This window comes from Mesoplodon densirostris, chromosome 11, assembly GCF_025265405.1.
Source record: "Mesoplodon densirostris isolate mMesDen1 chromosome 11, mMesDen1 primary haplotype, whole genome shotgun sequence".
NCBI classification, from domain to species: Eukaryota; Metazoa; Chordata; class Mammalia; order Artiodactyla; family Ziphiidae; genus Mesoplodon; species Mesoplodon densirostris.
In genome coordinates, this window is record NC_082671.1 from 2,200,534 (window position 1) to 2,214,201 (window position 13,668).

The window sequence follows — 13,668 nt, forward strand, 5'->3', positions numbered from 1 at the left end:
ACAAAATACAAATTCTTTGGAAAATGTTGAATTCATAGTAGATTTTTTTTTATTGTTAGGCATTTTTTTCAATCAACAAGGTATTACAAGGAATGCCATATATCACATGATGATCAAAAAAGAAATAGTTGATGGTAAAAAGGAGTTATAACTGAAAAAAGCTGGAAACCCCTGGCTGTACCATTCATTTTGCAGTTATGTCCTTTTTTGTGTTTTTATTTATTTTGTGTGTTGTCTTAAGTGCTTAACTGGATCCTAAGCCCCGTGAGTGTGGGACCTTTGTCTTACATGCCCTCTGTGTCCCTTGGTGTGCTTGCACATAGTCAGTACCCAGGAAGTGTTTTCAGATTCGGTTTAGTCCTTAGATCCTGTTTTCCCTGTTCCACTCTATTATTTTACTCTCTTGAGCTCCCTCTTGCTTTTCTTCTTTTGTCTAGTTTTTACAAGTAGTCCTCAACCTTCAGTAGTCTTCCATCACTTAATTGCAGCTGCTTGTTGTGCTCCAGCTGCACAGTCAGCAAACATTAGGCAGGGCTGTGGCCTGGTATGTTATCATTGAATTAATTATTTATTGAGCATTTTTGCCAGGCATTGTGGAAAACGCTATAGAGATGCATTCTCTCATTTACTTCTTAGAAATACCCTGTGAAGTAGGTACTATTTTCACCTCCATTTTACAGGTGTGCCAACTAGGAATTGGACGGCTGAGCGCGTGGCAGTCAGGATCCAATCTCTGTCTGACTCCTAAGCCTGTGCTCGGAAGCCTTCTGGTGTCTGTGCCTCCTGAGATCCTGCATGGTTGTTCCCCTAAGGAATTTTCCGTTGGGAAACAGAAACAATGGCAAACAGTACTGCTTGGATATGAGTAAGTATGAAATTGTTTGGAAGTGCGAAGGCGCCCAGAGGCGGAGGCGCTCAGGAAGGGCTGGGGGAGGCGAGGGGCTCTGAAACGTGGCGGGGAGGTGAGCACCAGCGGATTCAGCTGCTGGGAACCACGTGAGCCACGTCCGAGTGAGAGGGGTGTGCCCTGGGGCGGGGTGGAGTGGGGTCGCCAAACTGGAGGGAGGGCTGGGTTTCTTGGGGAAAGTGGGAGATGAGATCGGGTAACTCAAGCCAGAGGGACTTGAAATCACACAGGAGACACGATGAGGGATAATAAGTCTGTAGGTTTTTGAGCAGGACATGACACGGTAAATCCTGTTTAAGAGCCACCAAGTGGGCAACAGGTGGCAGCTTCCTCATGGCATGATGGTTCTTAATTCTTCCCTGCCTGTATGCCCTTGGGACCTAGTGTCACCTCTTCTGGCCCTGGGAACAGCCATCTGTACAGAGGTCCCTTGTTGGCTGATCAAGCCGCCCTGGAGTGTGGAGAAGTGAAGAGTGTAGAACTTGGAGGTCAGAGACCTGGATCCGATTCCTGACCCTGTCTGTCCCTGTAGCTTACTAGCTGGATGAATTATCTGACCTTTCTTCATTCTTTTTTTCCCCCCTCTGTAATTTGCAGATAACCCTATGATGACTCACAGGGTTGTTTCAGGATGAAGATCTAGCAGATGTAAGTACAGAGGCTGTTTAGTCTAGTGGTTCCAGACTTCCTGGGGTTAAGTGCCAGCTATATCATTCACTGTGTGACTTTGGGCAAGTTACTTAACTTTTCTGTGTCTCCTTTTTCTTATCTATAAAATCAGCCTAAAAATTGTACCTACCTCACAAGGAGAATTAAATGAGGAAAGATAGGTAGCTGGCTCTTAAACATGCCTGGCATGTGGTAATGTGATTAATAAATTGCAGCTGATATTTTTGATAGTATCATTATTACTACCATCACAGTACTTGGTTTGGAGTAGGGACTTTCTTTGAGGCAGGAGACCAAAAACTAAAGCCCCCCAACTATATGGTAAGAAACTACCTCTGATCGCTGTGTGGAAATGATGTGACTTCAGAGCTTCTCTTAAGCACTGAAATTATAACCATCTTGTGCCAATTTCAGGATCTTTTAGAGATCCCAGGTATTACTGAAATCCTTTAAAAAGTCAGCCATTGTTTTCTTTTCTTTTTTTTGGTGGGGGGAGAGGGAAGGATTTATTACTTGTAGCAAGTAAGGAGAATACTGGAGATCTTTCCCAAAGCAGTGTCTCAGTCGTTTTTGTTTTTTTTTAAATAAATTTATTTATTTATATTTTTTATTTTTGGCTGCGTTGGGTCTTCATTGCTGTGCGTGGGCTTTCGCTAGTTGCGGCGAGCGGGGGCTGCTCTTTGTTGTGGTGTGTGGGCTTCTCATTGCAGTGGCCTCTCTTGTTGAGGAGCACGGGCTCTAGGCACGTGGGCTTCAGTAGTTGTGGCTCGTGAGCTCAGTAGTTGTGGCTCACGGGCTCTAGAGCACAGGCTCAGTAGTTGTGGCACACAGGCTTAGTTGCTCCACGGCATGTGGGATCTTCCCAGACCAGGGCTCAAACCTGTGTCCCCTGCATTGGCAGGGCAGATTCTTAGGACACCAGGGAAGTCCTCAGTCATTGTTTTTTGATATAAGACTCTTGCATTTGCAACACTTCTTAGGCACAGAAATATTCCCCTTCTCTTTTTAAAAAAAAAAAAATTATTTATTTAGGCTCCTCTGGGTCTTATTTGCGGCACACGAGATCTTCGTTGCAGCATGTGGGATTCTTAGCTGCCGCATGCAGAGTCTTGGTTGCGGCATTTGGGATCCAGTTGCCGGTCCAGGGATGGAACCCAGGTCCCCTACATTGGGAGCTCGGAGTCTTACCCACTGGACCACTAGGGAAGGGAAGTCCCTCCCCTTCTCTTTTAAACAAAGATGGGGACGGAAGGAAAGGAGGGAGGAGAAGTCTGGATTTCCTCTGGCCGCACAGTTGCCTCTGTCCGAGGACTTGCTACTGCAGGGCAGGGCAGGAGACACCTGCCTGTACAGGCAAGGTCAGCTCTGCTGGATCTGCGCCTGCTTTGCCCCTGCAGGCGGGACCTTTCTGTTCAGGACTGTTTCCCTTCCCCTCGACCCAGACCTCAACCAGCCACATTTAGCTTTATAGCAGGTCAGTCACACTCAGCAGCCTTCTGGCTGCTTAGAAAAGCCCTCAAGCCCTGTTCTTAAACCAGCAGTTGTGTCTGAGTCTTGAATTTATCTGTGTGGAGCAATCCTTTCCTTTTATTTTATTTTTTTAAAACAAAACTCAAATTGTTGGACCTTGTCCTTTGTAGATGAAGTGAGAGCTTTCTGAGGACTGGTTCATACCAGAAACCAGCTGCTTTTACGTTGCTGCGGATCTTTAAAGGGACAGTTTATTTGTGGATCCAATTCCCTGCCCACACAACCTGGGTGTCTGTAGGATTCTGGTGTAGGCTGTGACAGTGTTGAGGTGGGTGACAGCTGGCAGAGGTGTGAGTCTGGTTTTAAGACTTTCATCTCAGGTGGGGTCAAAGTCTTGTGGAGCTAATCCCTTTGACTCCCCTGCCCCCCGTTACGGTTGGTAATGAGTATGGACGTGTGCCACGTGCAGAGATGGGGGACAAAACCCAGATGCACGCATTAGCCCCGTGGGCAGATGATCAAACAGAAGAAGCCTCGTTTGAGGGCAGTGGTGTCTTACCTGGAGCAGTATCCTCCGTTAGCAGTTACTTTGTGAATCGCCAGAAGCCTGGGCTTGTGCAGATTTGGCCTCAACCGTGCAAGATCAAAGTGCATCAGAAGGACGTGCAGGAGGACAGCCTGTTGGAGCAGGGCTGGCTGCTGCAGCCCAGAGTGGCAGAGTGATACAGCACACTGGCCTTGCTCCAGCTTTGCCCTCCTTGGTTCTCGCACTGGGGCTGAGGAGGAGAGGCAGGTTTTGGGTAACGACTGGCTCCTCCTTCATCCTTGTGAGGACACGGGATTCCAGCTCAGTAGTGTACTGCTTTGGATATACTCCACTTACACTGTCCTGTGGCTTGGGCGCAGGAAACCAACCTGCCTTTGCCTTGGGGACGCATAGAAGGGCGTCTCTGTGAGCACCTTGGTCGTCATTGCCATTGCACTGAAGAGTCTGTGAGGGGCTCAGAATTGCCCTGTGTTATAAATGCAGCAGAGAGGGGCCACATCCTTAAGTACACGCCTAGGTACCTGACCCTCAGCTGGCTGCTCACTTGTCTGAAGCCAGGAGCATCTTCCGTGGGAGGCTGATGCTCAGTCTGTGGCACTTTGGGGTGTGGCTTAGGGTGGGAGATGGTAGAAGCCGCTTTCATGGCTCCCAGTGCCTGTGGCTGTGTCTTCAGCAGAGCCTGTGTGCCAGGTTTGTCGTGACCCCTGGGGCTTATGGGGCACTTAGAGGGTGAGAGAGGGCTCAGATGAGTGAAGAGCCTTCCTCAGAGCCCGGGGGGTCAGAGGTCCTTGGAGCCCCTGCCCGTTGTCGTCACCTCCTCAGGCTCCTGCAGAAGGAAGGTGTGCTTGGCCGCGGCAGGGTAAGGAATGGCGATGTAGGCCCGTTGCGTGTCAACAATGGTCTTACCTCTTGCTTGGGAGATAGTTAGGAATTTTCAGATTTTTTCATCCATATTTAGGTAAAACACAGGGAAGCAAAATAATTCCATGAAGGACTAAAGATGGCTGTCATTTCATCTCACGTGTGTGTGTCCCTAACAGAGTCTTCCTTTAAGCGTTCTGTGTCTAGGAAAGTTGTAGATAAAGTTAAGCCACTGATTGGGATATAAAGTATTTATTAGCCTTTCCACCCTTGAACAGAATGCAGGTAATAAATAAAGTCAGCAGTTGGTTTGTATACCTTCTATAGCTAATCCGCTTTGTTATTTCTTTCTTCAAAATGTCTTTGGAAATCGCTTATCTCCAATGTCTAAAACCACACCTGCCATAATTGGTGCTCAGTATTGTAAGGACTTTCCCTTTTTAGATTCCGGTTCCCATTGCTATAGTTCTAGTCTCTTCCCCCTTCATCTTATGCCCAAGTGACTGTCCAGGCCCCCTGGACGTTACCTGGCTGCAGTTCCATCCTCCTGGGTACCACCCTCCTGGCTGTGGCCAAGCCATCCTGCTGCGAAGGCTGGGCTGCTCCCTGCAGGGCCCCCGTCAGCTGTAGTACCTGGCTCTGAAAGCCCACAGGCAGTTGTCACCACGCTCCCAGTCCCCTGCGTGCGCTCTGCTGAGCGCTGCCTCTGGCCTTGCGTGCGCCTCCTCTGTCTCTTCTCTGCTCCCCGAATCCTAACCATCCTTACTCCGACAGCCTGGCCACGTAGTATAGCAAGCATTTGCTCGTTTGCTCTCGTGCCTGCGGTACTTTCTTCCCTAATTGGATTGTACGCTTCTTGAGGGTGGGAATGCTGTCTTGTCTGCATGTCTCTTCCAGGGGTCATCGTATGTTGGCCACTTTGTGAGCAGTCAGCAAACACTTGATTGACACGCTTACCGTGATCTTACGGTCATTGGCCTAGAAAATAATCAGTAAGAAGCACTTCCCTACCTTTGCCCCATTTTGAATTCTTTTTTCTGTGTGTCTTATTGTCTGTCTCAGGCTGAATGTTCAGGACAAGGTTGTATGGATTTGGCTAGGAAAAGAAACCCCAAACAGTATATTTTTAAAGGTGAATCTCATGGAAATGCCAAGTACCCTTTTGCTCTTTGGAAAGTAGGGTGGAAGAGGAGAGGAGTAGGTCTAGATGGGTGATTTGGTGATGGTGGTGATGGCCCGTGTGGGTGGGGATGGAGGCCTTCCCTTGAACAGGAGATGCTCTTGCATGGCTGAGGACAGGCACGGCCTGTGGGGGACGTGGGGTGCAGACCCTCCTGCGGCTGCTCCCTTGTTTCCCCGTCTCGTCTCCGTCTCCCACCTCCACCCCCAGGTCTGGGCCTCCTCGGTGTTGGAGGTGATATTGCCTCCTTCAGTGGCACAAGGTGTGGGGAAGAGGCTCTAGCAGATGGGGAACGTGCTAAGGACGCAGACCTTCTCTTTATCAGGAGCTCCACTGAGCTGTTCTGGACCTGTTCATGGTTGATAAAGGAGCAGATTCTGTGGGTGTGAGACCGTGTGCCCATCTACTTAGCGAAGGGTCACGGGGCCAAGAGTGTAGGAAGCAAAGTGGGGGTGGGGTGAGGGGCTGGGTCCAGGGTCAGCTCTCGAGCGTGGGGGAGGGCCTCTGCCAGGGGACCAGCTTCGCCAGGGGTGATGCCCCTGCACAGCGAGATGGCCAAGGGGTTACTTCGTCTGTGCGTGGGCCACCAGTGGGACCCAGCAGGAAGGAGGTTTATGTATCTGTTCTTTATTTATCTTTTCAGCTCCTCAGGCTCTCTTATTCTCATACCTCATATTTTATCCATTAGCAAATTCTGTGAACTCCACTTTTGTATTTTGATCTGGAATCTGACCACAACCTACAGTGATACCGCTTTAGCCAAGTCACAGTCATCCATCCCCTGGAGTTTTGCAGTAACCACCAAACCGGTTTCCCTGCTTCCACCCGTGCACCCCTAGATGTATTGTCCGCAGCCAGCGGTCCTCACAGTGGCCTGCAAGGTCTCACACGGTCTGTTGTCCCCTGGCGGCACTACCCCACCTCCAGCCTTGCATGCTGTTCCCTTGCAGGTGATCCCAGACCAGTCTGGGTGACAGAGCCGCCCTCCCCAGCCAGCACCTCCCGTTCTTCTCCCACACTGCACTTGACCTCCACAGCGCGTGTTTCCCTCTAGTGTGTGGGCGTTGGCTTGCATGCCGTCTCCCCCGCTAGAATGAAAGCTCCTTGAGGACAGGAGTGTTTGTCTTATTCACTCTGGTCCCCAGTGCTAGGCATATGGGGAGTGACCGGCATATGCTTGTTGGCTTCATTCTCATCCATTTGTTCTGCACCCATTATGTTCTAGGAACCAGGCTCTGGGGCCTACAGTGTGCAGACACACACACACCGAATAAGACATGCATCCCCCCAACCCTGCACGGTGGGCTCACTGCCTAGTGAGAAGCAAATGATGACGTAACGACAGACGGCGTAGTGGAAAGGCGGGGAAGGAGGGCCGATAAGCCTCTGTAGGAGGAAGGATGGAACTGACCGTGCTGCACAGGGTAGGGCGGGGGGCCGCGAGCTGCCCGGACCATCTCCACCCTGGACACGGGGGTCACTTACCTAGAGCCGGTCTGCTGCTCTTCATGCCCGTCCTCTTTGCATCTTTTCCTGCGAGGCTCAGAGAGGGTGGCCAGCTGCCTTTTGCCAATCAGTCAACGAATAGTAGATGCTCTTGTGCAGACAAAGTACGCTTCTAGACACTGGAATACTAGTGGATCTTGAAGGCAGGGAAGGCGTCCTGAGTTTTTTCATTTTCATGTCAAATGAGTCCATTTCCTGTAAACTTTCCTTATAAGGTCTGTCTTACATGAAGTTAATTTTCTTTTTTTCTATACTCTTTCCAGGGTTTTTCCTCCCTTTGTTGATTTATGTTTGTTTTTCTGTTCTAGAAGGATTCCGTCCCTACCGGGAGGAATTTATTTCCTTAACCTACCTAATACTTGACTTGCAAAAACCATCCTGCCCTCTCCTCCCTTCTCCAAAGGGTAGGCAGTCATTGTGTATCACGCATGGTGCAAAGTGGGCCCTAGGGCCAGGGCCGCCACCACCTAAGCCCCCTTCTCATGGTCCCTTCTGGCCCTGCTGGTCGCAGCGTGTTGGTGGTATGGTCCTCTCCACGGATGGACAGTTCGACTTGACCTTGGCTTTGGGGCAGAGGAGTGCATCTGCTCCAGCTGTAACAGGAGAAGAGGGTGAGGTTGGGCCAGCAGGGGAGGCACCTTTGCGGGGAGGACACTTTCCTTCTTCTGTAACTGCCTCTAGCCCTTGTTGTCTCTGACTGTTAAGTGTTTGCATTTGGGGGAACATAACACCACGTGGACTGAGCACCTAACCCGAGTAAGGGTGTGTGCTAGTTGGTGAGTTAATGGACAGAAGGGCTAGAAGTTTGCTGGCTCTGCATTGGCGGGGCTTTTCTGCAGCAGGTGGTAGTAGATGAGCTGGCCTAGAAGTGGTAGAAGTTGAGGGTCATGGGGTTTGCATAATTTTAATTGGTGATGAAAATCTGTAGGTGAATATCACCCAAGAGGTCAAATCGTGCCACCTCCCTGGGTCGGTTTATCCTGAGAGTTCATTTATGGGTAACGTGGAATATTTAGTTGCTTGGGAATGAACCTTCCTTCCTCTTAACTCCGAGAAAAGCTCTGCTTTTTTTTAGTAGCAGGGCTTACCACTTAGGAAAGTCCAGCCAAAGCCGTTCTGTGTAAGCAGCCCCGTTGGAGTCTGTCCTGTTCTCCATGCAAGGCTATGCACAGTTCTGTCTCCTTCAGAGCTTCCCTTAGTAAATAAAGGTTAGTGTATCCGTTAGGGTTAGTTTTAAAACTGCTGGGAATTGCAAAATATGGCTTAAACGTGAAAGAAGATTTTCTCCATTATGTAAAGAGGCCTAGAGTGGGAGGCTCAGCCAGTAGCCATTTCCATGGTCATCAGGACGTTGCCTCCTTCTGTCTAAAAAGATAGAAGTTCTGGCCCTATTAGCTGCAGCATGTGGTCCACTCCATGGGTTGACAGGTGAGAGTTTAACTGACCTAACTCCACTGCCCTGGCACAGGATTTCCATCCTTTAGGTTACCTGGTGGTCAGACATGGCTGCTGGAGCTCCAGCCATCATATTTCTGTTTCCAAGAAAAACACAAAACAGAGGAAAAGAAGAGAAAGACAAAAAGTTGCTCTCCCATGTAAGACAACTCCCTTAAGGGAGTCTTTCTGGAAGGCTCACGCGCCTCTGCTTATATCTCATTAGCCAGCACTTAGAAAAGATGGTCACAGCCAGCTTCAAGGGAGGCTGGGAAGTGTGGTTTTGTGCCGTTGCTGGCCCTGATCCAGTTGGGGTTCTGTTGCTAAGAAAGAAATCTTGCTACAGTGAGTGAGTGTGTCTGAGCTCTTTGCTGTAGCTGGCATGTCTCACGTGAGTGTGCCCTGCTTCCTGCAGACGTCCGGAGGGACAGTGATTCTTTCTCTGGATACTGACTGGCTGTCCTTGTGTCTCTCCTTCCAGCTGAATGATAATCCAGTTGCAGGAGTCAGTTGGCAGCCTGGTAGGTAAGAGGGGCCTGTATTTCTGGAGGTGACGTCTTAGTTGGCAGCAGTGGCCCCTCAGGCCTGGGCACACCTGGGAGGTTGCTGTTCTTACGTCTCGGGGCTCTTCCTCCCCTCCCTCCCTGAACCCTGTTTTGTTTAGAAGCTGTGATCGTGATGTGCGACCCCTCTTGGCTTCGCTGCGTCACTCACCATTGCAGGTCCTCGGAGGAGTGGGTGCGACGTCAGTACAGTGAGAAGCTGATGTGCGTGTCCCTCTGCGGCTGTGTCTCCTAGGAGGTCAGGGTTACAGAGGACACACTCAGGCGTCTGTCTTCCTGCTTATTTCTTCCGCCTTGCGTGTACACATTCACAAACACCACCTAATGGTCCAAGGTTTTGGCTTATGACTAAAAATCTGAAATTCCTAAATTCTCTAGACCCAAGTCCTCAGGAAACCTGGATCCTATGCTCAGCTCCGTGAGTTAATTGGAGTTCTCTCAGATCTTTTCCAGTTGAAATCCTCAGCAGCTCTGTGACGTCAGCTGGGGACTTTTCGGGCAGGAGATGTATTTCCACCTCCCACCCCTGGCTGAAGTTGTCTAGGAAATTGTCCCTGACACATCGAGATGCGTAGCAGATTTGCGTTGAGCTGTCAAGAGAATTGTGGAGTTTATCTTAGAAAATGGTGCTCTCAGCAGCTTGAGAAAGTGTTAATTTGTAAAAATCAAACTAACATATTATGGGATGCTGATAGGTGGGAATCGCTGTGTGAGTGAGCGTAGGAGGCTGTCTTGGCTCTTAGATTTTAGTTGGTTGTCAGCTGGGCACCTTTTTAGATGCTGTCTGTTTCTCCTGCTGCACTAGCTTCTCCCAGTGCTGGCCTGCCTGCTAATCCCTGGCTGTACTGATAGTCACGCCGTCTCCTGAGCAGGACAGAAGGAAGGCTCCCTGTAGAGAGGGGTGGGTGGGCATGTCTTCCACAGGAACGCAGGGATAGAGAGGGTGCGGGGGTGGAGCAGACACACTATGGCGTGGGTTAGGCTGGAATGGGGTTAGGCTTAGGGTTAGGGTTAGGGTGGAATGGGGCTGCAGCTCCCAGTCCCCGTCCAGTGCTCTGATTGTCTCTCCGAGAGATTGAGACTTAAGTAACAAAACCAGGATCTGAATCTGATTCTGTTTGACTCACGGCCTATGCCCTTAACCACGTCACATAGCTGCTGCTTCCTCTTAATTTCGTTCATTCAACGAGTGTCTGAGTGCCTCTGTGTTCCAAGCATGGTTCTAGGTGCTGCAGACGATAGCAGCAAGCCGAACAAAGGAAAGTCCTTACCCTTGTGGAGCGTAGTTCATAGCAGTGGGTAAGTTCCCACCACCTCTCACAGTCAGTTTCCTAACCTGGTATTTTGTATAAATGCCACACGTCTTCCCCAGAGTGTTCCTTAAATGATGCTGCTTCTTCTCAAGCGCTAGAACTAGGGGTTTCTTGCTTGTTGGCTATTGGAATATGGACCCCTCCCGCCCCCTGCCCCCAGCATCATAGCTGGTTATTGGGACAGCCGAGACACAGCGCCTTATGGGAAGCCTGGGGCTCAGGAGGTTACTACCCATATCTGGGGCCTGGCTGTGCCTGTCGGTTCCCTTCTGTCCCAGGGAAGGGTGTTCCTGGCTTACATGGAGTTGCTTTGTGTCCCCCACTCCTGTCCCCTAGCTGTGGTTGTTGTTTTAAATTTATTTATTGGGCTGCATCAGGTCTCAGTTGAGGCACACCGGCACGCAGGATCTTTCATTGCAGCGCACGGGCTGTTCGTTGCAGCACGCAGGCTTCTCTCTCATTGTGACGCTCGGGCTCCAGAGAGCAACGGGCTCAGTAGTTGCGGTGCATGGGCTTAGTTGCCCTGCGGCATGCGGGATCTTAGTTCCCCAACCAGGGATCGAACCTGCATCCCCTGCATTGGAAGGCAGATTCTTAACCACTGGACCACCAGGGAAGTCCCCCCTCAGTTGTTTTTGAGGGCTGGTTTCAGAGGTTCTTGTGTTCAGTTTATTTTAGGTGGTCACGCTTCTTTTTTTTTCCCTTCTTTTTTTTTCCCACTGGAGTCTGGTTCTGGCCTTAATGGATACAAGAGAAGGTTAGCTGAATGTTTTTGTCTGTCTTCAGATCAGGTTCAGGTGCCTGGAGACAGATGACTTCCCTTCTATAGGAAAGAGGAGGGAAAATGTCACAAGACTACTTTCCACTAAGAATAGCGCATTCGTGAGATCTCTTGGATGCAGGTTTTCGAATTCAATTTCCTGACGTGAGGCTGGAAGGCAGAGTCCCCGCCAGCATCATCCTCATCTCCAGGCTTTATTGAGTGTTTTCTGTGTGTCTGGCACTGTCAGAGGCATTTTACATATGTTCCAGCCTCCTCTGAGGCTAGAAAAGGAAACAGGTTAGGAAGCTCCCGCGGAGCCACGTGGATGGGGAACGGACAGAGCTGGGGTTGACCTGAGGCTTCCCGGGCCTTACACATGTCACGCACGGATGGTTGCCGTCTGCTCGTCAGGTGCTCTGCTGGGACCGTGTGCCTCAGCCCTGAGTGGGGCCCTGCCAGGCGGGACGTGCCAGCTCGTGTGGGCTCCTCTCCTCAAACGACACATCATAAAAGCTCAGGGTTTCTGCAGCGTGACGGATTGGTTGTGTGTTGTTTTCCTCTTTCTGTTTCCACTCCTCCCTCCCTTCCCCCAAATGTACCCAGCTTGGCTTAGGTCTGCCTTCTCAATTCTAGAACTGTGGCAAACTTTAAAAGGCTGGGAGAGTGGAATGTAGTGGGAGATTGGAGGAGGCTGCCTTTGCATTTCGGAGCTGGTCACTTACTCCAGAGGTTTCTAGTCTGGATGCTGGGACTTAGCGGTGCCTTAAGGAAATCAGAACACACGATTGTCTAAAGGGTCTGTAGGGAGGTGCATGGGTCTTGGAGGTGCTGGGCCAAGCGCCGAACTGTTTCAGAGGAGCTTCTGCCTGTTCTGAGTGTTGCGGACCGGCTGCCTACAGGAGGTCTAATCACTTAGCTAGTCCTGGCCTGTCTTTACAGAAAAGGAAGCTGAAGCCTCGCTCACACGGCTGGTGTGGTCCAAGGAGCTGTCGGGTCAGTGCTGCAGTCCTGTCCACCCTCAATCAGCTCTGCCTAGGCTCTCGGGTTGGTTCACACAAGTGTGGGTCCACTGGTTTGACTCTGCAGGGCACCTTTAGGAAGGGTTAAAACATTGAACCTCTAGAGGGAAATTAGGAAGTTGCTCTCTTATTTTATCATAACAGAAAAGTGTTTAACTTCGTGGCAACCTTGAGCCATGGCTTTCACTCCTCCAAACACACGTATTTGGTGTTTGACCTTGAACAGATCTGTGGTTTCTTCTTTGTGCTTTGAGTTTTTCCTTTGGTGAAAGGGATATTAAATACCAGATATAGACAGTGGGGTGCTGACAAGAAAGGGAGAGTGTCATAAAGGGCCTCTCTCTCTCTCAGACCCTTTAAGAGTAAGGAATTGTCTTTTTATAGTGCTTCACAGCTTAGGAAGCATTTCACAGACATTGCTGAAATTGATTTGCAATGGTAGGGTAGGCAGGGCTTGGATTGTGATTTCCATTTTGTAAATGTACAAATGGATTGAGAGCAGTTGTGTGGCCTATGAGACGAGCCCTGGTTCAGACCCCGTCCCTGTGGTGCACACTGTGCTCCTGCCACGCTGCCCTGCCTTCCCAGAGTGTGCGTGCTGTCGGGGCATCCTGGTGACCCCTCCTGCGTCTGGGCCTTCATTTCTGTTTGCTGAGGAGCTTACTGGGCAGCGGCAGAACCACTTGGTCTGAGACAGCAGAGGAAGTGACCCAGCCCGGAAGTTGGGCCACGTCACCAGATGGCACGGTTGGAGACCACTGTTCTGGCCCTTCTGCTGGAGACCCGTGTTAGGAGGCCGACATAGGGTGGAGCTGACAGTGGGATTTCCTTTCCTGGTCATTATGGGATGGCAAGCATTTAAAAATATCTCATGAACATTCTTTGGCTAGTGGCTGGGTGTGCGCCCAAGTTCATGGCCTTAAACCTCGGCAGGGCACCAAGTAGCCGAGTAGCTGGGGCTGCCTTCTGCAAGATGTTTATCACGGGTGTTGCCCTTTATTAGACCATCACACTGAAGTTATTCCCTACCTTGAACTTACTCTCAGGCCACTCAGGGCTCTTCAAGAGAATTAAGTCTCGTAATTCTTGGTACCGAAGTAGTGATAAAGTTTGGGAATATTTTTATCTTTTTTTTTACACAGACAGCTATCCCCTGAATGACCTGTGTTTCATGCTTCTCCTTTGCCTGAATTTTTTCGCTCCATCTAAAATACTATTTTGTCTCTTCCCAACCCTGTATCCCAAACTTCTCCAATTCTACTCAGTCCTCTAAATGTAAAGGCTGTTTGTGATTCACTTCTTTACCTTCTCCAGAGCACCCCAGCCCAGGGAGACCTTTGAAATCCTTTGCCTCCTTGCTGCTTAGGTGCTTGTTCCCAGGTCGCCACCCGGACCTGTGGCATCTGAATCTGCATTAAGAGGGCTCTCGGGTGATG

At 50.1% G+C, this 13,668-nt stretch overlaps 1 protein-coding gene across 13 annotated transcripts in view; it reads left to right on the forward strand.

Moving 5' to 3' along the window:
• The window catches only part of MICAL3 (microtubule associated monooxygenase, calponin and LIM domain containing 3), a 175,476-nt gene that overhangs the window by 24,568 nt on the left and 137,240 nt on the right, over positions 1 to 13,668 (forward strand). For 10 of the 13 annotated variants that reach the window (XM_060112932.1, XM_060112938.1, XM_060112941.1 and 7 more), the window contains exons 2-3: positions 681 to 865; positions 1,505 to 1,555. The exons of 2 other annotated variants lie outside the window; for them this stretch is intronic. The gene's annotated coding sequence lies outside the window, so the exon portion shown is untranslated. The remainder of the gene's footprint in view (positions 1 to 680; positions 866 to 1,504; positions 1,556 to 13,668) is intronic. One more of the 13 variants, XM_060112933.1, reaches the window with a different exon arrangement.